The 22,981-nt window shown below is 42.1% G+C and overlaps 1 protein-coding gene across 20 annotated transcripts in view; it reads right to left on the bottom strand.

Annotated features, from left to right (window-relative positions):
* MBNL2 (muscleblind like splicing regulator 2) overlaps nucleotides 1–22,981 on the bottom strand; it is a 249,671-nt gene that overhangs the window by 175,939 nt on the left and 50,751 nt on the right. The window lies entirely within an intron of this gene.

Genomic DNA, 22,981 nt, shown 5'->3' with positions numbered 1-22,981 from the left:
GGAGGGCCCCCTGTGTCAAGTTCCCCCTGGGAGTAGTGTCCTGATGGTGCTGGAGTAGCATCATGGGTTTGGGAACCCACTGCGTGAAACTGCAATAGGCCACGATGCCTACGCTTTTTTCTGCACAATGCCTCATGGGCTAGACCTTTTGGCCAAGACTGAGGCTGCTGCAGTTTTTGTTACCAGGCTGCAAGGTCCAGCCAATGCACTTGTACTGGCACCCCCTTTTGTTTTTGTTTCGTATTAATTTTTTTTCTCTCATGTGTCACTCTGCACTAATGTAGGTTTTCTTTCCCACACTCAGATGGTAGGGTTTGGGTCCTAAAGGTCCTAAAATTCTACCCTGAAGTCTAGGGGGGGGAGCTTGGGTGTACTTTAAGTCCCTTCTTCCCTTGCCTTTTTCTCTCTTTAGGAGAGCTCCCACCTAGTACACTGTTGGCCCTTTGGCTAAGTGGACCCATCAGGCAAGTGTCCTTCCTCTTTGGGACAGAACCAAGTGCACTTTTTTGTTTTAACCACTTCAACCCCGGAAGATTTGCAATGTTGTACCCAAACTGACGTCCTTTTTTCCCCAGAAATAAAGCTTTCTTTTGGTGGTATTTTATAATCTCTGCAGTTTTTATTTTTTGTGCTATAAACAAAAAAAGCGACAATTTTGAAAAAAAAACAACACATTTTGTACTTTTGCTGTAATAAATATCCAATTTAAAAAAAAAAAAAAACAAAGTTTTTTTTCCTCAGTTTAGGTTGATATGTATTATTCTACATATTTTTGGTAATAAAAATCGCAATAAGCATATATTGATTGGTTTGCGCAAAAGTTATAACGTCTACAAAATAGGGGAAAGATTTATGGCATTTTTATTATTTTTTTTAACTAGTAATGGCGGTGATCAGCGATTTTTATCGGGACTGCAACATTATGGCGGACACTTTTGACACATTTTTGCGACCACTGGCATTTATACAGCTATTAGTGCTATAAAAATGCACTGATTACTGTGTTAATGTCACTCGCAGGGAAGGGGTTAACAGTAGGGGGGGATCAAGGTGTTAACTGTTACCTAGGGAGTGATTCTAACTGGGGGGGGGGTGGGACTGCCTGGGTGAGGAGAGCGATCGTTGTTCATACTTAGTAGAACAATGATCATTCTCCTCATCCCTGACAGCACGGAGATCTGTCTGTTTACATTGACAGATCAACGTTCTGTCTCTGTGTGGAGTGAACGGACTGCCGGGCACGCGTATCGGCTCTGGCGGCGCGCGTGCCCCCCTTAGTGGTCAAAAAGTGGGGCCGACATATAGCTACGACGGTTCACCCAGGGGAGCCAACGTGCCGCAGTATAACTGCGGCAGCTGGTCGGGAAGGGGTTAATATACACTTTTTAGTTGGCTTTTGGCATTTCGTTTGTTTTATTACGGTGTTAGAGTAGTTTGTTGCTTCAAGCAGAACTCCGGGTAAAAATGTTTTTCCATGTTCTCGTTGCTGATCTCCTACCTTCACCAACTACGTCAGCCATGTACTTCTGAGCTCTGCAGTTCCTCTGCAATAACCTGCTGAACTTGCCAAAAAATGTTATTGCCTGCCGATTTCCTGTTTGCAAGACCGCTGGCTGCTATCCCTCCAATAACCTCAGCCAGCAGTCTGACACGCCCCCTTGTAGTCCTCTCGAAGCAAGCAGGGAGTTCTACTTCTGCCTGTCTCGCTGTAGTGGGCGGAGGGGTCTCACAGCCCTGGTCTGTGCCGCCCACAGAGGTAGTGTCCTCCTCCTCTGCTCCCTCCTCCTCCTCCCTGCCAGCACTGACCCCCACCACCGCCTGCTTGTCATCTGTCTCCAGTGCAGGGAGATTACTGATAATCGGGACCGAGAGCATCTTGGGCTGACAGCTCTGTATGTGCAAACACCGCTTTTCCTACAGCCCTGCCTCCCTGCACATTAGAACAGTGCATTCTACGCTGTCTATCACAATTCCGGTGCAGGGAGGCGGGGCTGTACGACTAGCGGTGTTCTCACATACAGATCTGTCAGCCTGAGATGCACTCTGTCTCCAGATTATCTGTAACTCTCCCCGCTCTGCACTGATGGGCACTGGTGACACCGCACTGACGGGCACTGGTGACTCCGCACTGATAATCGGCACTGGTTGTGGTCCCCGACATGTTGCACTGGTTTGCATTCACATTGAAATTTTATTATTATTTGAACTTTATTTATAAGGCTGCAACTTATACCGTGTTTTATGTATGGCTTGCTGACTGCAGAATGAGGGGTGCGATTTATGTTGAAGTGGGCGAGTTTACATTTACATGTACAAGCCTAGTGTACCCTCCCACATTCACTCCTCTTCCAAGGATTCATGGGAAATGTAGGCTGATTACAGTTAGAGAGCGAGAGAGAAGAGGATATGATGCAATCACTGTTCTAGCATCTCCTACCTGTCAGAAAAGATGCATTTTTTGAATCAAAGAGCCGACTTCCAGAAAATTAAATCAGTCGTTTCTTAAACGGTAAGAAATTTCACAAATGTATTAGCTGTTTAGTGGTGTGTGTGTGTGTGTGTGTGTGTGTGTGTGTGTGTGTGTGTTAATGGGGGATTTTTTGAAAATCCCAGGGTTCTGCTTTTCTGCTTTAAGGCTTAATGTACACAGGATGTTTTAAGACCTATCCTGAACGATTTAACTTGACAGATAGTAACCAACGTTTAAAAGTGTCCATTTTGCCGTTAAAAAAAAATTAAAATAAAAAAGTTTTTTCCAAATAGTCAAAATTGAAAAAATGCCCATAAACGAAACAAGAGTTACCGCGTTTACAAGCTGTTACAGGCATTTGGCGTTTCAAATGCCTCTGAACATCCATCCTGAACACATAAGATATGATAAGATAAGATAACAGAGGAGAGTTCAGGGGCAGAGAGAAAAAAAAAACACCCAACTGCTCCTAAACGTGCGTTTACCAGCAGTAGTGTACATGAAGCCTTTAAGAAACAATCACCAAAAGAGATATTTATCAAATAATGACAAAGTTGTGGAATCACTGGTCTCCTAGCTGAAATGTAAAAAAAAAAAAAAAAAACATTCTGGTACATATAAGACATAGATGCAAGAGTAGAAGTGGTTGAAGAAAAACCATCAGATCCCTATTTCTGTAACAAGAGAGCAGAAAGCATGTTACGTTTGTTGCAGACAAATACTAATTATTTCCTAAAGACAGTTTGACAACATAAATGAGATGAATATCACAAGGTTGCACTTTTCCTGCAGATGAATGTTATAGGCTCAAGAAGGTGCCATGTCTGATTATTGTTGTTGTTAAGAGGCTTGTGATACTGCTGTGGAAATGAACATAAAAACGAGGGCAGATAAAAAAGTATATTACAGATTTCTACAGAGAATGTTTGTATAGCATATTGCATCATCAGGCCTTTTCTTTTTTTCCTTTTGCAAAATTACTTGACTGATTAAAAATAAAAAAAAGGTATAGTAAATAATAACTTATTTTAGCCCATCAAGCCTAATTACCCCAAAAATAAACTTGGACTTGACCATCATGAATGTTGGGCTTACAACACAGAAGCTGTTCCATGCAGTACTAAACACTGCCACAGCGAAAGAAAGAGCAGTCTGGCTCATCATGCGACGTTGAAGACCCTAAGAATTAAAGTGGTATTAAATCCTAAAGCAAACATTACATTCCAGCTTATCGATTTTTTGATGTGGTGGCCACATTAGTTTTCTCTTAGCTGCTTTCCTTTATTTTCACCTGGTGATCCTACCAGTAAGTCTGTTTTTCAACAGAAGAAACAGCCCTGCAGATGTAGCAGTTGAAGATTGAGACCACTGAAAAAAGGTATTTACAACGGTCAGCTTTTATTTATGTAAAACCTTTATCACAAAAGGAACAGAATTGTAGCTGTAACTGCTAATAAAGTATTAGCTGGAATTTGGCGTCAATTTGTTAACCACTTGCCGACCAGCTCCTGTACATATACCGATTTGCACAGGAGAGCCATCCTGCTGCCGTATATGTACAGCGGCCCCTTTAAGAGCCATAGCAGGCGAGCGCTGCACGCCGGGGGATTGCCGCCGGCCACCCACAATCCTGGGCATGAGAGGCAGAACGGGGGTTTGTGTGTGTAAACACACAAATCCCTGTTCTGACAGGGGAGGAGAGACAGATCGTCTGTTCCTACATAATAGGAACAACGATCTGGCTCCTCCTCTAGGCAGTCCCATCCCCAAAGTTAGAACACACCTAGGAGACACATTTAACCCCTTGATCGCCCCCCCCCCCTGTTAACCCCTTCCCTGCCAATGACATTTGCACAGTAATCAGGGCATTTTTATTGTACTGATTGCTGTATTAATGTCAATGGTCCCAAAAGTGTGAAAAGTGATCTGTCTGCTGCAATGTTGAGGTCACGACAAAAAAAATGTAAAAACCGCTGATCGCTGCCATTACTAGTAAAAAAATAAAATAAAATTTCCATAAATCTTTTCCCTATTTTGTAGACGCTATAACTTTTGAGCAAACCAATCAATATACGCTTATTGCAATTTTTTTTTTTTTTTAAACCACGGGATCCCTCCCACGGCGCTAGTGTGCTCTGCCCGCAAGAAGCACAGGGAGCCTTCCCCACCGGCAGAATACAAAGATCACTGCTGGCTGCTGACTTCAGCACAACCAGCCTGCCCATAGATGGATCAAAATTTAGATGGTTCCTGTTGAGCCAGCTGAATTTCGATCTGTCTATGGCCCAGCCTAAAGCCTCAGTACAACCAACCTGTCGGGTTGTTTTCACCTGTTCCACTGTCGGCGACTACAGGAGCCAGCCGCGATCAGTGTTTTCTGCTGGTGCAGAAGGCTCCCTGTGTTCCCCGCTGGCATTACACAATACAGAAACGGGATCGATTAAAGTAATGAAAATTGCATACTGTAAGGTCTGAAAAAGACTTCAAAAAAAAAAAAAACTTTAGTATCACTTAACAAACACCACACCACACAACATGTCATACTTACCTGCTCTGTGCAGCAGCTTCACACAGATCCTCTAATTCTCTGGTCCCCCCATCAGCGCTGCTGGATCCTCCCCTTGACCAGTGCCCCCAATATCAAGCCACTTGTTTTTGGGGCACTGGTGCATGCTTGCTCCCGAGCCCTGTTCTATGCATCCATAAGACACCGTGCCCCTCCTTCATTGGCTCACTGTGTCTGAGCCAATGAAGATAGAGAGACCCAGGACACCAGGGGCTACTGTGCACATCTCTGGATCGAGAGGGGGCTCAGGTGAGTATAAAGGAGGGGCTGGGGGGGGGGGGGGTAGCAGCACACAGGTTTTAAGCTGTGTTTGATCGCTGAGTTCTCAGTCTGTCCCAGAGGGGGACAAATGCAGCATCAGTCACATCCTGCATCCACCTAGGTAAGGGCTCATGTACACGGGGCAGCTGAAAGCCTTTTGTGAACGCTGTAAACTTGACAGCTGGAAACCGACATTGAAAAACGTCAGTGTCACGGCTTTTACATACTGAGTTTATGCGAGTTTAGCAGCAGTTATAAGCATTTGAGGTTAGAAGGATTTTAAAGATAAAGGGTTTTAAAGATAACCTCAGGAGACCCTCCCAAATGCCCACAATGCAAATGCAATGAAAATCTAATTATTAACTATTTCAGCAATTCTGTGAGAGAAGAGAGCAGAGCAGAGTGGTTGTAGATAACTGTCTTATTTTGTGTTTTCACTATGGATCCCATCATGAGCATGTATGAGGAAATGCTCCTTTTTTTCAACTTTTTATATGTTCAAAAATTATCAGAACTTTTTTCCCCTTTAGGCTCCATTCACACTAGCGCGTTTTTTGATGCATTTTGCATAAATGCACGGGAATTTTTTAACATGGGTTCCTATGGAACATGTTCACATCAATGCCTTTTTGTTTCTCTGCATTTTTGGAAAGGGTCAGGGACTTTTTTTTCATGCAAAATGCAGCGTTTTGCATGTAATAGAATTCAATGGACAAGCATCAAAAACGCAAGTGCACCGTTTTTGCAGCGTTTTTGCCGTTTTTTTTTTTTTCTAATTTTTTTTTAAATTTTTTTTTTAGACTGTAAAAAAAAAAAAAAAAAAAAAAAACGCAAATCGTGGCAAAAACGCGGCAAAAACGCTGCTCAAAAACGTGGCAAGCATGAAAAAAAAACCTCCAAAAACGCCCAAAAGCAACATGCATAGGTGTGACTTGAGCCTTAAAAATGTTTACAAAAACGCTAATGCGCAAAAAAGCAGTTTATCCCGGTTACAAGCATTTGGTGTTTGAAATGCCAGTAAACTACAGTCATGAATGTGATTTTTCTGTTTTCAAAGAAACGCCAGTAACCTCAACTGTCTCTAAATTACTATAAACGACTCAGTGTACATGTACACATAAGATAACATTAAGGAGAATTAAGAGGCTGCTGAAATAAACACCCACCTGCTCCTAAACTTCAGTTGAACAGCTGTAGTGTACATGAGGCCTAATAAAAAAAAAAATTATATACTTCAGGCTCAATTTCAAAACACAAGTTGATTTGCTCAAAAGGAACCTCTAATAAAGTTAACCAATAGTGTACACACACCAAAACCCCAGAAACATACATAAAATAAAGATGTTTGAATCATAACTGTTATAATAATTATTAAGGCAAGACGTTTTAGTTCTTGAATAACCTCTAACAGCCATAAGAAAGATTGCATGTGTCCCAATTTTTCAGCCATTGTACAGGTGTACAATGACCTCACGATTCCATTTTTACATGCGCTTAACAATTACTAAAAAGATAAACACAAGAGAGGTCAAATATGTACATTTTTGGATAAGCAGCAGGTACTTTTCTAGTGCTACTTCTTGCCAAGCTCAGACTTTTATGTGTGGAGATCATTTGCTACATATGTTGTCCCCACCCCCACCATTCAGCTGCTCCACTGCATCCGATAGGAAAACAAGCATAGTCAGCAATCACTTTCACCAGGTCTGTCTGCCCCGGCTGTCAGAGGCCTACATACTTTGCAATGATAAAGAACCATTCAGCTAAAAAAAAAACAAAAAAACAAAAATAAAAACACAACATGCTGTAATCACTATTAATGGTATTTGTATAAACTTTGCAAATATTTACAAAGCAAAGAACAATGTAGAAAATTTAAGAATTCTATAGGCAAGATCTTTTAATCAACGAATCTCCAGTACCTTGATTGTTAATAATGTAAAACAGGGACAAATATCCTGGCATCGATACGCAATGATGAAGATTATAACAATAAAAATAATAAAGTAATCAGTCAAAAAAAAAAAAAGTCAGGACTTTCATTTGAAGTGTTCCTCCAACTAAAAAACTTTATATTTTTTTGAATAGGAGAAGGGTTGGAATTTTTCTCAGCTTTTTTTCTTTTTTATTTAATGCTGTCTGCAATCCTGTCAACGAGATCTTCCCGTGTTCCCTTGTGACCACAGTCACCAAGATCTCTCCAATATAACCTTACAGCTAAAGAGAAAAAAAAAAAAGTTCTAATCCCTCCCCATTGTATTCAAAGCTAAAAAGAAAGAGCTTAGGCTGTAGTTACACTTTAAGGAATATGTTACCCCAAAATTTCATACAGACTGTTGCATCATGTACTTGTGTTAAAAATTATCCTGTTCTCTTTGCATCCTGTGTGTGAAATACCTGGTGATCCTGCCAGTCCCCCTGCTTTACCATTTCAAAATGACCACACCAGCCATGAGAGCACAGAGTGTGTGTGTAATTATATATATATATATATATATATATATATATATATATATATATATATATATATATATATATCTCTCTCTCTCTATCTATAGAGAGATCTATCTATCTATATCACATACACACATAATACGCCACACTCTGCATCAAATTGGTCTGCATGGCTGTCATCCCAGAAGGAAGCCTTTTCTAAAGGTGATGCATAAGAAAGCCCGCAAAACAGTTTGCTGAAGACAAGCAGACTAAGGACATGGATTACAAGAACCATGTCCTGTGGTCTGATGAGACCAAGATAAACTTATTTGGTTCAGATGGTGACAAGCGTGTGTGGCGACAACCAGGTGAGGAGTACAAAGACAAGTGTGTCTTGTCTACAGTCAAGCATGGTGGTGGGAGTGTCATGGTCTGGGGCTGCATGAGTGCTGTCGGCATGGGGGTGCTACAGTTCATTGAGGGAACCATGAATGCCAACATGTACTGTGACATACTGAAGCAGAGCATGATCCCCTCCCTTCAGAGACTGGGCCACTGGGCAGTATTCCAACATAACGACCCCAAACACACCTCCAGGATGACCACTACCTTGCTATAGAAGCTGAGGGTAAAGGTGATGGACTGGCCAAGCATGTCTCCAGACCTAAACCCTATAGAGCATCTGTGGGGCATCCTCAAATGGAAGGTGGAGGAGCGCAAGGTCTCTAACATCCACCAGCACCGTGGTGTTGTCATGGAGGAGTGGAAGAGGACTCCAGTGGCAACCTGTGAGGCTCTGGTGAACTTCATGCCCAAAAGGGTTAAGGCAGTGCTGGAAAATAATGGTGGCCACACAAAATATTGACACTTTGGGCCCAATTTGGACATTTTCACTTAGGGGAGTACTCACTTTTGTTGCCAGCGTTTTAGACATTAATGGCAGTGTGTTGAGTTATTTTGAGGGGGACAGCAAATTTACACTGTTATGCAAGCTGTACACTCACTACTTTTTATATATACACAGCTATAATATATATACAGCTAATAAAAAAACACATATACATATATACACATATACATATACATACACACACACTTTTTTTTTTTTTCTAGCGCAGTTTTTTCTTCTTTCTTTATGTACCAATGAAAGTCTAAAGCCCCGTATACACGATCAGAAAATCATACGATAATCGGATCGTTAGTACGGAGCTTTTGAGAGCCGATCATGACAGTTCATCCGATAGGACATGCACGAAAAAAAAATTTGTACGATGCCAGATCGTGCGATTTTCGTTTAAAGCAGTACAGCGGCTGTTCGAAAATACAATACAAATACACTACAACACATGACATCACTTCAGAATTTTTATTCTGTCGTATGAGATTTTTTGTGACTTTAGTAAACTCTTCAGATTTGATCTGAGATTAGCATGCAAAAAAAAAAAAATGAAAAAAAACAGACGTTCATTCGTCCGATAATCTCATCGTGAGTACCAGCATTGAGAGCAAAGCTAAATTTTAGACGACAAAATCCTAATTAACAAGAATTTAACTACAGGTGAGTCTACTTATTCATTAAACAGGTGTCCAGCAGACAGTGGATTATAAAAGGGCATTACTTAAAGTGGGGTTCCACCCAAAAAACCAAAAATGCCTGAAAAATTCTAAAAAAAAAAAAAAAATTTGGATATTTTTTTTTTTTAACTTACCTCTAAATGTCTGTTGCTAGGTGGTCCCTCGTAGTCTGCCTCTTCCTTTGCCTGGGCTGGTGACATCACTTCCCCCTCGGCACAGGAAGGGCTCAGCTCTGCTCCCTCCCTCCTGTCAATCATCTGGGACCCATTACAGGTCCCAGGTGATTGAGCAGCCAATCACGGCACGCGGCGCCGCTCGCGCATGCGCAGTGGGTGCCAGGCTGTGAAGCCACAGCCCGGCGCCCACTGTTGAAATGCCGACGCCGACGAGCGGAGGGGGGGGGCGAGCGGGGCTTCGATCCCCCGCATCGCTGGACCCAGGGACAGGTAAGTGTCCAATTAAAAGTCAGCAGCTGCAGTATTTGTAGCTGCTGACTTTTAAATTTTTTTTTTTTTTTTTTTTAATGGAGCCCCTGGGTGGAACTCCTCTTTAACCAGTTCCGGACCAGGCGCTGCAGTTATACTGTGGAAGGTTGGCCCAGCAGGGCAAGCCAATCCTTCCCCTGCCTGTAAAAGTGTAAACACAGGCAGGGGAAGTGATGTCATCTCTCCTCGTGGAATTCTTTTCATTACAGAGAGAGGAGAGACAGACATCTCAGGGTAAGTTGCACCAACACTACACTGACATAGTACACATAGGCACTTGTAACCCCTTCACTCCCTGTCACTGTGTCACCCAGTGCAGTGTTCATATTTTTTTGATCACTGTACTGGTGAAATTTGTGACAATAATCAGTGTTAGGTCTAGGGATCCCCCCTAACCCCCCCAATAAAAGGTTTAACCCCTTGATCCCCCCGTCACCAGTGATCACCGTATTAGCGTCACGGGTGACGCTGGTTAGCTAGTTATTTTTTTATAGCATCAGGGCACTCGCCATATATTACCTAAATAAAGGTAACCCCCTGATCACCCAGCAGGTGAAATCAGGTATTAGCGTCAGTCAGGGTCTGCATCGCCCCAGGCAGCGGCAGCATAGTGCCAGTAGCGCCAACACCCATGCACAGACCATACACCTCCCTTAATAGTATAGTGCCTGAATGGATCAATATCTGATCAGATCTATACTAGCGTCCCAGTAGTTTAGGGTTTCCAAAAACGCTGCATTAACGGGATCAGCCCAGATACCTGCTGGCACCTGCGTTTAGCCCCTCCACCCAGCCCAGCCCACCAAGTGCAGTATCAATCGATCACTGTCACTTAGAAAACACATAACTGCAGCATTCCCAGAGTCAGGCCTGATCCCTGCGTACGCTAACAGTTTTTTTTTTGATAGCATCTGAAGCAGTCGATGACAGTCAGGTGCTCTTTTTGCCTGTGAGACTCACTAGTGTCATCAAGGAAGAAGACAGCGGACAGAGGGAGAAGAACTGGAGAGGGCTAGAAGACGTCGCCAGAAGAGGGAGAAGAGCCATAGAGGGGACAAGAAATCGGAAGAGACGCCGGAGCTGTCCTAATAAATTGGGTACTGCGTTTTATTTTTGACACTTTTTTTTCGGTTAATGGATAGGGGTACAATGTACCCCATACTCATTCACATAGGGTGGGGGGCCTGAATCTGGGGCCCCCCCTTGTTAAAGGGGGCTTCCAGATTCCGATAAACCCCCCCACCCACAGACCCCGACAACAGCCAGGGTTGTCGGGAAGAGGCCCTTGTCCCCCCCTGCCCCAAAGCACCCCCCCCTAGGGACATGCGGTCTGGTATGGTTCAGGAGGGGGGGGGGGGGATGCTCTCTTGTCCCCACCTCCTTTCCTGACCTGCCAGGCTGCGTGCTTGGATAAGGGTCTGGTATGGATTTTGGGGGGAACCCTATGCTTTTTTTTTTTTTAACCACTTGCCTACCAGGCACTAACACCCCCTTCCTGCCCAAGCCATTTTTCAGCTTTCAGCACTGTCGTATTTTGAATGACAAATGCGCGGTTGTGCTACACAGTACCCAAACAAATTTTTTATCATTTTCTTCACACAAATAGACTTTCTTTTGGTGGTATTTAATCACTGCTTGTTTTTTTTATTTTTTTTTATTATTTATATATATATATTTAGTAAAGTTAAGTTAACAGTAAAGTTAGCCCAATTTTTTTTTATATTGTAAAAGATAATGTTACATCGAGTAAATTGATACCCAACATGTCATGCTTCAAAATTTACGTCGCTTCCACCCTGCAGTGTCATGGAGATGAGTGGGCGCCATCTTCCCCTCACTCGTCTCCAGGCACAACAAGGGGACAGACGCGATCGCACCCCCTTTCACACTGGGGTGTTTTTCAGGCACTTTAAATATTAAATACACAAAAACAGGTAAACAAAACTTTTGGTCAAAAAAAAAAATGGGCTAACTTTACTGTTTCGTTATTTTTTTAAATTCATTAACTACTTAACCACTTGCCGACCGCCCCACGCCGATGTATGTCCTAAGTTTGGCGGCGGATATCGTTGTTATGGCAGCAGCTAGCTGCAGATTCACCGCTGAGATCACTTTTATCGGTGGCGAGAGAGGGGCCCCCCCTCCCGCCGCAATCTGTTGCCCTTCGCCGCTTACCGGAGCCGTTGGTAGCGGTGGAGGGCAACAGATTGCGGCGGGAGGGGGGGCCCCTCTCTCGCCACCGATAAAAGTGATCTCAGCGGTGAATCTGCAGCTAGCTGCTGCCATAACAACGATATCCGCCGCCAAACTTAGGACATACATCGGCGTGGGGCGGTCGGCAAGTGGTTAAGTAGTTAATGAATTTTAAAAAATAACGAAACAGTAAAGTTAGCCCATTTTTTTTTACCAAAAGTTTTGTTTACCTGTTTTTGTGTATTTAATATTTAAAGCGCCTGAAAAACACCCCAGTGTGAAAGGGGTCTCAGTGTGAAAGCACTTGGGCTTTCACACTGAGATTGCAGATGAGGCTTCTTTCAGGCGCTTTTTTTAACGCTAAAGCACCTCAAAAACGCCCCAGTGTGAAAGGGGTCTAAAAGACGTTGTTCTTGAAGTATGGAAAAAGATAGATGTTGCATTATTTCACCAACTTGTTCATTCCATGCCTAGAAGGATTGGTGCTGTCTTTAAAAACCACAGAGGTCATACAAAATACTAGATGTAGTCATTTTTGTTGCTAGGTGTATCCATTTTTGCAACAACTAATTTGAGTAAAACTGAAAATTTTGCAATCTAAGTTACATTATTAACCTTACTTTCTTGTAATGAGCTAAACAAATGTTCCATAAAACTCAGTTGTCAAAATTTTGTAAATTGTTCTTAAGTTCATTGAGATATTGCTTAAAATCTTACTTTTCAAAAAGGGGTGTACTCATTTGTGCTGAGCACTGTATACATATCAGGCTGTAAACATTGTGTAGCACAACTTCTACAGGGCTCTGATGCGTTTTATTTATTTATTTTACTGAAAATGTAGATTTCATCAACAGCAACATAAAACTGCAACTATCATACTATCATTATTCTTTTCCATGGGGCCTTTGCTTTCAGAAAAATATATTGTTTAAGTTAATTTAAAATTTAATTTAAAAAAAATTAGTGGGTGTGTGTGTAAAATTGTAATATATTTTATATAATCTATATTAAAAAAAAAAAAAAATATATAGTGGGGACGGAAAATATTCAGACCCCCTTACATTTTTCACTTTTTGTTATATTGCAGCCATTTGCTAAAATCATTTAAGTTCATTTTTTTTCCTCATTAATGTACACACAGCACCCCATATTGACAGAAAAACACAGAATTGTTGACATTTTTGCAGATTTATTAAAAAAGAAAAACTGAAATATCACATGGTCCTAAGTATTCAGACCTTTTGCTGTGCCACTCATACATTTAACTCAGGTGCTGTCCATTTCTTCTGATCATCCTTGAGATGGTTCTACACCTTCATTTGAGTCCAGCTGTGTTTGATTATACTGATTGGACTTGATTAGGAAAGCCACACACCTGTCTATATAAGACCTTACAGCTCACAGTGCATGTCAGAGCAAATGAGAATCATGAGGTCAAAGCAGCAGATTAGAGCTCTAATCTGAACACACAGAGAGGTGATGCATATGTAGCAGATGGAGAGGGTTTGGATACCTTAGACATTACAAGTCCTAGAAAAAGCTCCTCCTGACCCTTCTGTTCCGGAACTGGAGAGCGTGCGTGACAGCGGTCCAACTTCTACCCAGGATAGCTACTCCTCACCGGTGATCGTGATCTACAGGACACCATTCGGGTGGATATTACGGGAGGTTACCCCCTCATGCCTAATAGACATACTTCTATACGGCAGATACGTCCTACGGATCTGGTAAGAGTACCCAACCTCTTTCATTTGAAGATGTTTGTGGCTTGCTACCTGTGGTTGCCTTCCATTTGAGTGCCAATTCACCTTCCAGGGTTCCAGCACCTTCCCCTTTGAGAAGAATTCCACTGATCCTATTTTTATGGACTCTGGTCCCTTGTTATTCCACACTTCACCATAGACATTTTGTTTATACCTGACTGGTTATTTTCACTTTATTTTATTTGATTTTTTCACTGATGTATACATGTTTCACCCATGTTTCTAGTTTATGCTGGGTGATCTTAGCGCTGCACTTAATTATTTGCATACTACTAACTACAAACTATGGGAAAGATTTATGGCATTTTTATTATTTATTTTTACTAGTAATGTCGGTGATCAGTGATTTTTAGCAGTACTGCAACATTGCGACGGACAGATCGGACACTTAAAAACATTTTTGGGACCATTGACATTTATACAGCGATCAGTGCTATAAAAATGCACTGATTACTGTGTAAATGCCACTGGTAGGGAAGGGGTTAACACTAGGGGGCAATTAAGGGGTTAAATGTGTGTTCCCTCAGCGTGTTCTAAATGAGGGGATTGGACTGACTGGGGGAGGAGACATATCGTTTGTTCCTACCTAGTAGGAACAAATAATATGTCTCCTCTCCCCTGACAGAACAGGGATTCGTGTGTTTACACACACAAATCCCCGTGCTGGCTCTCGTGCACGCATCGGGTCCCCCACCATGCAGCAGGCGTGCCTCCGGCAGCGTGCACAGCCTTTGGCAGCACTTAAAGGGGCCCCCGTAACAGTAAGGGGTTTTGCGCAGCGGTGCCATTGTGCCGCAGCCAATATACGTGAGCCAGTCGGGAACCGGTTAAATACTAAGATTTTGCGGCTTTAAAAATCTACATACAGGTTACTGCAGAGTAAATCACCAGGCTATCCTGACAATCTCGTTCAACGTTCAATGTTGTTATTTATAACCTTTGGTCTTCACCGATCCCTTTTATTCAGTTATAGTCATAATGAGTAATAAATGTTAAAATTGTGGAATAAAATATAGAACCTCATTATTAAAAAACACACAACGCTTCCAATCAAACACTATTTTCAGGGTAGTAAACTAAAGCCATTTAATGTGACCTTGTGGATGCCAAAAAAGCCCTCCTGGAAAAATAACCCTTCCTGTCACAGAAGTGTTAACATTGCAGAGAGATTTCCACCTATTTTACCTTATGTCAACATTTGGACTAGCCTGTACTTCCTGTTATTTGTCACATATATCAAAGAACAGGAAACTCACAACCTTCGCTTGAATATTGGAGGATATCTAGAAGACAGCAGGCAACGTTCTGATCAATTTGAAAAATGATGTTAGTTGACTAGTGAAATTAATAAATACACTTGGTGATACAATTAGTGAAATTTGCGACAGCTAACACTTTGCAGAGTCCAACATTGTGACCATACCCTTATCTGGGAAAAAAAACGTACATGGGAGAGGTATGGATAACATTCACACATGTTTATAACGTTAAGGGTTCAAGAGCTGAAAGATGGAAGTTAGTCATGAACAAGAAGAAATATTTTGAGGATTAGAGATCACACAGCATTTGGATACTTTTTAATTATTACCCTAAGGCCTCATGCATGCAGGGCATTTTTACAGCTCCCTTTACCAGCATCAGACATTTATTTGCAGCCATGTTATTCTATGGCACACACATGTTTTTAGGAGCTGCAAGTGGCATAGGAGTTTTCAAGCTGCAAAAAAACAAAGATTAACACAAACCCAGGGCCAGCCCCCCCCCGCCCCAATGCAATCCGCCCATGTTGAGGGCGTGTGGCCTGATATGGTCCAGGAGGGGGGGGGGCAGGGGGAAGACCCTTGCTAGTCTTCCCCCATGCCTGATCTGCCAGGCTGCATGCTCGGATAAGGATCTGGTATGGAGTCTGAAGGGTCTGGTATGGTTATGGGGGAGGAGGACACCACGCTATTTCAGATCAAGAGGGTCCGACTTGTATGCAACTTCTGTTCAAATCAGGGTGGATACAAATCGCTGATTAACAAAAAAAGATTTTTTGGGGGGTTTATATCAGATTTTTTTAAAATATTTTATTAAATTTATTTTTAATAAAATGCTTTTGGAGTAAAAAAAAAAAAAAAAAATCTATCTAAAGATAGTTTTCTATTTAGGATACATCATTAATTTAGTCAGCATGAAATGAAGCTTAGTTATGTAGCACGAGGCTGTATATTCTGCAATATTTACATTTTTGGTAAACTCATTTAATGAATCCAAGATCTGTAAGCTGAGATAAAATGCACTGCATTGATGAATTCACACAATATCACAGTAACCATAAGATAAAACATAGTTCAGGAATATTCCTTTATCCCATTGATTTGCAAATCTATGTACACTACAAACTGTATGATTATTTAAAAAGAAATGCATCTGTACCAGGGTGTGTGTGGGAGGAATGGCAAGCAGTAAAATTAAAGTGAAACTTTCTAAGCAGCTTATAAAGCTTGTGATCTCTAAGTGCTTTATTCCTCCCTTGAGGAGCAAAATGGCAGAAGGCTGTAAAAGAGACCCAGTTTGGGAATATTTACTAACCTGACAGCTTATTAAACTAAATAGGAAACCTTCACTTTATTTCCAAATATTAAAGATTCTAACTACCAGCAAGAATGAGTCCTTACATTTAAAGTGCACCTGTCATTTCAGATCCATTATGGCAGCGCCTGTTAGCGGGCATCCACTCACCTGCTGTCGCCATCTCGCTCACCTTGTTGTGTCACTGCCACATCACCAGCCATCCCATTAAAGTAAAAGGGACTGTCGGTGAGTCAACAGCGGGTCAGAGGAGAAGCCACTGTGGGACAGAGATGACAGTTGCTCTTTAAAAATTATGATTTAAATCTTTTTTTCTAGAGATTTAAATTGACTTGATTTATATTAAATCCACCCGATTCACAACAATGGGCTAAAGTCAGATCAGTTGAGACAGCTCTCAAAAGGGAACCATTGATTTTAAATAGAGGTAGGGAAACGCTGCTAAAAGCTAACGTGGCTAAAACGTGCATTAACGCCAATGTAAAAAGCTAATAAAATCCTTATTTTTCAGGATAAAAGTTACATTGCATAGCTAGAGTAAGTACGACTGACATATAATCATACCATAAGCACAGATGTTTGAGTTGATGGCCAGTGGAAAATAATGTACAGTTTACATCAATACTGGGTGGCACAGTGGTGTAGTGGATAGCACTTTCGCCTAGCAGTAAGAAGGGTTGCTGGTTCAAATCCCACCCACGACACTACCTGCCTGGAGTTTGCATGTTCTCCCTGTGCCTGCGTGGGTTTTCTCCCACACTCCAAAGACATGCTGGTAGGTTAATTGGATCCTATCTAAATTGGCCCTAGTATGTATGAATGTGAGTTAGGGACCTTAGATTGTAAGCCCCTTGAGGGTAGGGACTGATGTGAATGTACAATGTATATGTAAAGCGCTGCGTAAATTGACGGCGCTATATAAGTACCTGAAATAAATAAAAAAAAAATACTGTTTCCATGGTTAAATTAAGCCCTGCCTCTAAGCTTATGAAGCTTTGTCCAACTAAATCCAAATTACTCCCACTTCTGGATCAGTAAAACCAAATAGAAATTAGCAAGGTAGGCATGGTTTGTCATGTGGCAGGTACATTTTATCACAGCATCCATCCAGGTATGTCAGTATTTCGGTAATTGTTCAGGTCTGTCCATTAATTTTAGTATGCACATGTCTATAATTTGTGCTGATGAGTCTTTGTGCATCCAAATCTGTCAGCACAGTGTCTGCTAAAAATCTATTAGTATACAAATTAGTTCTAGTGTCATTTAGGGCCCATTTACATCAGGATGATAGCTGTGCCCATATTCTGATCCCAACACATTGCACTTTTAAGCATACTTTATTGCAATATCACTCCCTTGCTCTCTGTGTGGAAGCAGTGGTCTCTTTATAGACATCTGACATGCTCCTTGCCAAGTCAGACCTAGAGATCTGAATGAGCAATGGGAGTGTCCAACTCCTACAGAGAGACCTTTGCTTTTACACATAAATTACCAGTCCTTCTCTAAAACATGGTGGCAGGGTTTAGCTGTGACTACTAATTTAAACAAAATTTATCTGGATACACACTATACAACTTTTGTTGTTTGATTTCCTTTAGATTTACCAAAACCATGTATTGCAAGGGCCTGCATACAAATTTAAACTGTTAAGGTTTGACCTCATATTATATGGTTTTGGTAAATCTAAAGGAAAAAATCTAAAGAAAATTGTATAGTGTGTATCCAGCTTAAGGCTTTGCAACTTCTGTTTTCATAGAAAGTATGTAGCTGATTTGAACTGAAAATTCAGCTTGGCGGAACTCTACTTTAATAAATAAAAATTGCTATGCCTCTTCTGCAATTAAAGTGGTTTTAAAGCCACTTGTCATTTCCCTACAATCCACTCTGTTAGGTAACAATATGTGCCCCATTGTATATCCTTTATTAAAAAAAAAGCCAATTTCTACCTTATTTCAGAGCATCTCCCAATGCTCACATGACAGCCCACCTCTCTTCTCCCAGTCTGACAGCTACAGCAGGAGGGGCCGAGAACTCCCACTGATGTCATCCGGGAGGAGGGGAGGAGAGGAGAGAGGCGGGCAGTCACGTGGGCGGTCACGGGAGAAGAGAGGTGGGCGGTCACGGGAGAAGAGAGGTGTGCGGTCACGGGAGCGCCGGGAGAAGAGAGGTGTGCGGTCACGGGAGCGCCGGCAGAAGAGAGGTGGGCGGTCACGGGAGCGCCAGGAGGCGCTCTGCAATGAGGTAGAAATCTGCATGTAAACTGACCACGGTGTCAGGGATCAGCAGCCATGATAAACCGTGGTCAGTTTACAGGGGGGAGGGCAGAACCAGACAGGATCAGCCAGGTATTTCAGGTGATAGAAAGAGCCAAAATTACACAGCACAAGCCCTGTGCTGTATAACATGCTTTAAAAGAACAGGATCATTTTATTTATTTTTAGGGATACAAACACTTTAAGGCCCCTTTTACAGGAGTGGACAGATTGGAATCTCCATTTTCCTCTATGGAGGGGCTGGTATAAAACAGACATGTGTCAGTTTACACCCACGGACGTCAAATCCGATCCACTAAAAACTGACGGATGGGTATCTGTTCCCCATCTGTCTAGTGGATTGGATGGCAGTCAAATGTAAACAGACAGTCTGTCTGTTTACATCCAGCCGCCCTCTGCATAAGCGGAGTGGAGCGGACACAGAACAGCCATCCGCCTGCTCAAAAGGGATCTCAGCAGACAGATTCCCCGCTGAGCAGGCGGACTCCTGCTGGAGTCCGCCCCGTGTGGGAGAGGCCTAACGCTTACTTTCCTGCTGGCAAACAGATTGGCATGTGCAGCTTAGTTTACAATCTCAGCATGTCTTGATCCTGGGATATATATACTTGCTCAGGAGTTATGTTATGTTATGTTATCTCGGGCTGGCTCATCAAGGTGGCCTAAAATGTAAAAACCCAAAAGATGACATGGCAAATATGTTGCCGCTTGCTTTAAAGTACCACTGAAGGCTCCTGTATGACAATTCAAAGAGTACCAAACCCAGTTACTATGTGATGCACAAACCTCATACACTTTAAGTGGTTGTAAACCTCAGACATGAAATATGAAGAAAGCATATCCCTCTATAGTGTGTACTTGTCTCAATCCCCAGCACAAAGTGCCATTTCTGTCTGCTGCTTTCTTTTCTGACACCAAAAGAAAAATGGTGAGAGGGGAGAAACCTCCAGCTGATTGACAGCCTCAACTCTGTTCCTGTGTGGTGGGGGGGTGTCAATTCCCTCCAATCAGTTCTCCTAACTGATGCAACTTCAGCTCTCCACCCACTGTTTTTCAAAGCTGAGAGATCCTGTGTAAATTCTGCACTTTGAATGGATGTAGGGGAAAGACCACTGTAGATAAACAAGTAAAACGTCTGTAGGAGGATGAGTTTCATCTCTGGTTATTACCTGAGGCCAGTCACTTCAGTGGGTATATGTGAGGGTTTACAACCACTTTAACCACCTCAATACAGGGTACTTTCACCCCCTTCCTGCCCAGGCCATTTTTCCCGCTTTCAGCGCCGTCACACTTTGAATGACAATTGCGCCGTCATGCTACACTGTAACCATATGACATTTTTATCATTTTCTTTACACAAATCGAGCTTTCTTTTGATGGTAATCACTTCTGAAAATTTTGAAAAAAAAAGTTTTAGTTTGTCAGTAAATTTTGTAAATGGGCACTTATGAGGCGGCACTTAGGCACAAATATGCCACACTTATAGGTGGCACTGATGAGCACTGATAGGTGACACTGGTGGGCACAGATAGGCGGCATGGATGGGTGGCACTGGTGGGCACAGATAGGCAGCACGGATAGGTGGAATTGGTGGGCACAGATAGGCAGCATGGATAGGTGGCACTGGTGGGCACAGATAGGTGGCACTGGTGGGCGACATTAATGGGCAACAGTGATAGCCAGCACTGACTGGTATCACTAATGGGCACTCATTGCTGGCACTGGTGGGCGACTTTATTGTAATCAGGGCACTGATTATCAGTGAGGATTTGGCCCAACTGAGCCAAATCCCTCTTCATATGTGTGTCATATGCTCCCCCGCTCAAACAAGGATTACAGCAACAGAAACATTTCCCATGAGTTCATAAAAATTGTCTCTGGCAGATTTTGCAAGAGGATATCTCATGCATTTTAAAAGTGATGAAGAATGCGCCAAATTCATATACCTGCCTAGAACCTGTACTTGAATTTAGAGAATGCGGCACCACTTTTAGAATGCAGAAGAGACCATTTCGCAAAATCTGTCTGAGCCAGTTTTTCTCTTTGTACACTCCAAAAAATAAATAATTAAATAAATAAAAGTTGGTCTCAATTAGCTTCACTTCTGCACTTGACGCATTCAATGCAACATAATGTAAAAGTGTTGCATTCAGTGCAACAATGTAAAAGTGGCACATTTTAGAACTACCTGAATTTGGCACACGAGATGTTGTCAGAAAGAAGAGTGTTGTAAGTTCTTCATGAATTTGGTGCAAAACATTAACAAGAGGGGGTCAGAAAAGTGGTGCAGCAGCTTTATTGAATTCTCCCACTTGTCAATCCAGAGACCTCTGTTACCCCTGTACAGCTAATAGCAAAATATGCATTATCCCTTAAAATGGTTCTAAAGCCTAAACATTTCCTATGGCGGCACACCGAGAAAAGGAAGAGCCAGTGGTGCTGTAAGAGGACAACAGAAGATAAGGATCAGGCCACTCTTTGCAATCCTATTGCACAAAGCAGGTAAGTATACCATGTTTGTAAAGTCTAAAACTGTGTCTTCTAAAAATAACAATCACCTACATTTTTGTCAAAGTTCCTCCTCCTACCACTACTGCTATTAGAGATAAGATAGAGAAATATATACATTTTATACATACATACACACACACACCACTGTATATTTGCACCAGGCAAGAAAGAATAAAAAAAAAAAAAAAAATGTATGCAAGCCCCATGCATTTGTGTATAATGCCTCTGTAGTTCTATAATACATTGAACACATAGAGCTATCTTTTTCGGTATATGATGGCTTTTGTAGTGAATGTATAAATTTGTGTGTAATATTATTTATTTTTTTAAGCATGGCTACATGTCCATGAAAAGGAAAATATGGATTCTGAGATAATCCTGAGAAATATTTCCAGAGTTTTATGGTCAACATAAATTATAGACCAGGGCTAAAAATAATAAAATTAAACTGACACAAGAACAAAATTGTTGTGCTGACTTAACCACACCACTATTTGAATTATCCAGGACACTATACTTAAGGTTAACTTCTTGGCACTTGGTGTCACTCATAAAACAGATGTGGGTTCAACAATTTGGCAAACTGTATGACTGAGCAGGACGTTACTAAATATTAAACGGGGTAGATGCAGCTGTCAAAATTTGATACAGGGATCATCAAAATATGAGTGATTACGTTATATGCATATGATGAACACAAAACTCAGGATGCGGTAGTTAATTATTTCTCAAAGGACATGGGCAGTCTTTTCTTTTACAAGAAGTTAATTCATTTTCAAGAACTACAAAACGTAGAGCAAACAGCACAAATTAACAAAGTGACACATTTAATTTATATCTACATATGCAAAGTGTCAGTAAAGCAGCATGGGGTGCCAGAGCAAAGCTACATTTATCTACACATGTGAATTGGCAGATAACATTTAAAATGCCTTCATCACCCTGCTAAAAAACTGTATTATTGTCTAACTGGGGCCACTGCCTTTTCCTCAATGTATTGTGAAAGCCCTCCAGCCAGGACTTACAATCTATTAGGGATAAGTAGAGGTAATGAACATTAGCTCATACATGTGCCCAAAGTAGAAGGTTAATTTGCTTTTGACCTTACAATGTGCATGCATGGGTTCATGTATTATATATTGAGACAGTGCAAGGCCCTACCACTGTGGCAATGTAAGAGAAAATGATAGGACTCGCATTAAGGCGCTTTGCAAGGTTGCAGACTATCGTTTCTGAGCAGAGAAAGCTGTTTTTTGGCTCTCTAGATCAGGGGTCTCAAACTGGCAGCCCTCCAGCTGTTGCAAAATGACAAGTCCCGTGAGGCATTGCAAGGCTGACAGTTACAAGCATGACTCCCACCGGCAGAGGCATGGTGGGACTTGTAGCTTTGCAACAGCTGGAGGGCTGCCAGTTTGAGACCCCTGCTCTAGATTCTGTAAACCTTGATTGGGGCCTAGAGCTGGAAGGTTCCAAAGCGTCTTGGTTGGGACAGAACCTTCAGGCTCGGTTCACACTGGGGCGACTTGGGATCCGACTTGTACGCCCTCAAGTCGCCCCAAGTCGCTCCAGAAATAGTTTCAATGGGAGTTAACGCTAGCGTCTTAATAGACACTACTGAAGTCGCTCCGACTTCAGAGCGTACTCCCTGTACTACTTTGATCCGACTTTGATCCGACTTCAGCCTATTGACTATCATTGAAGTCGGATCAAAGTCGGATCGCCGTCTCGCATGATCCGACTTCGGCATGCGACTTGTGCTCAGATGATCTTGAGGGGAACTCCGCGCCAAATTTTAAATAAAAATCCGGCATGGGTTCCCCCTCCAAGGGCATACCAGGCCCTTGGGTCTGGTATGGACCTTGAGGAGAACCCCCTAC

This window comes from Aquarana catesbeiana, linkage group LG02 (genome assembly GCF_042186555.1).
Source record: "Aquarana catesbeiana isolate 2022-GZ linkage group LG02, ASM4218655v1, whole genome shotgun sequence".
NCBI lineage: Eukaryota > Metazoa > Chordata > Amphibia > Anura > Ranidae > Aquarana > Aquarana catesbeiana.
Note: the sequence above shows the minus strand (reverse complement) of the source record. Positions and strands in the feature narration are given on the sequence as shown.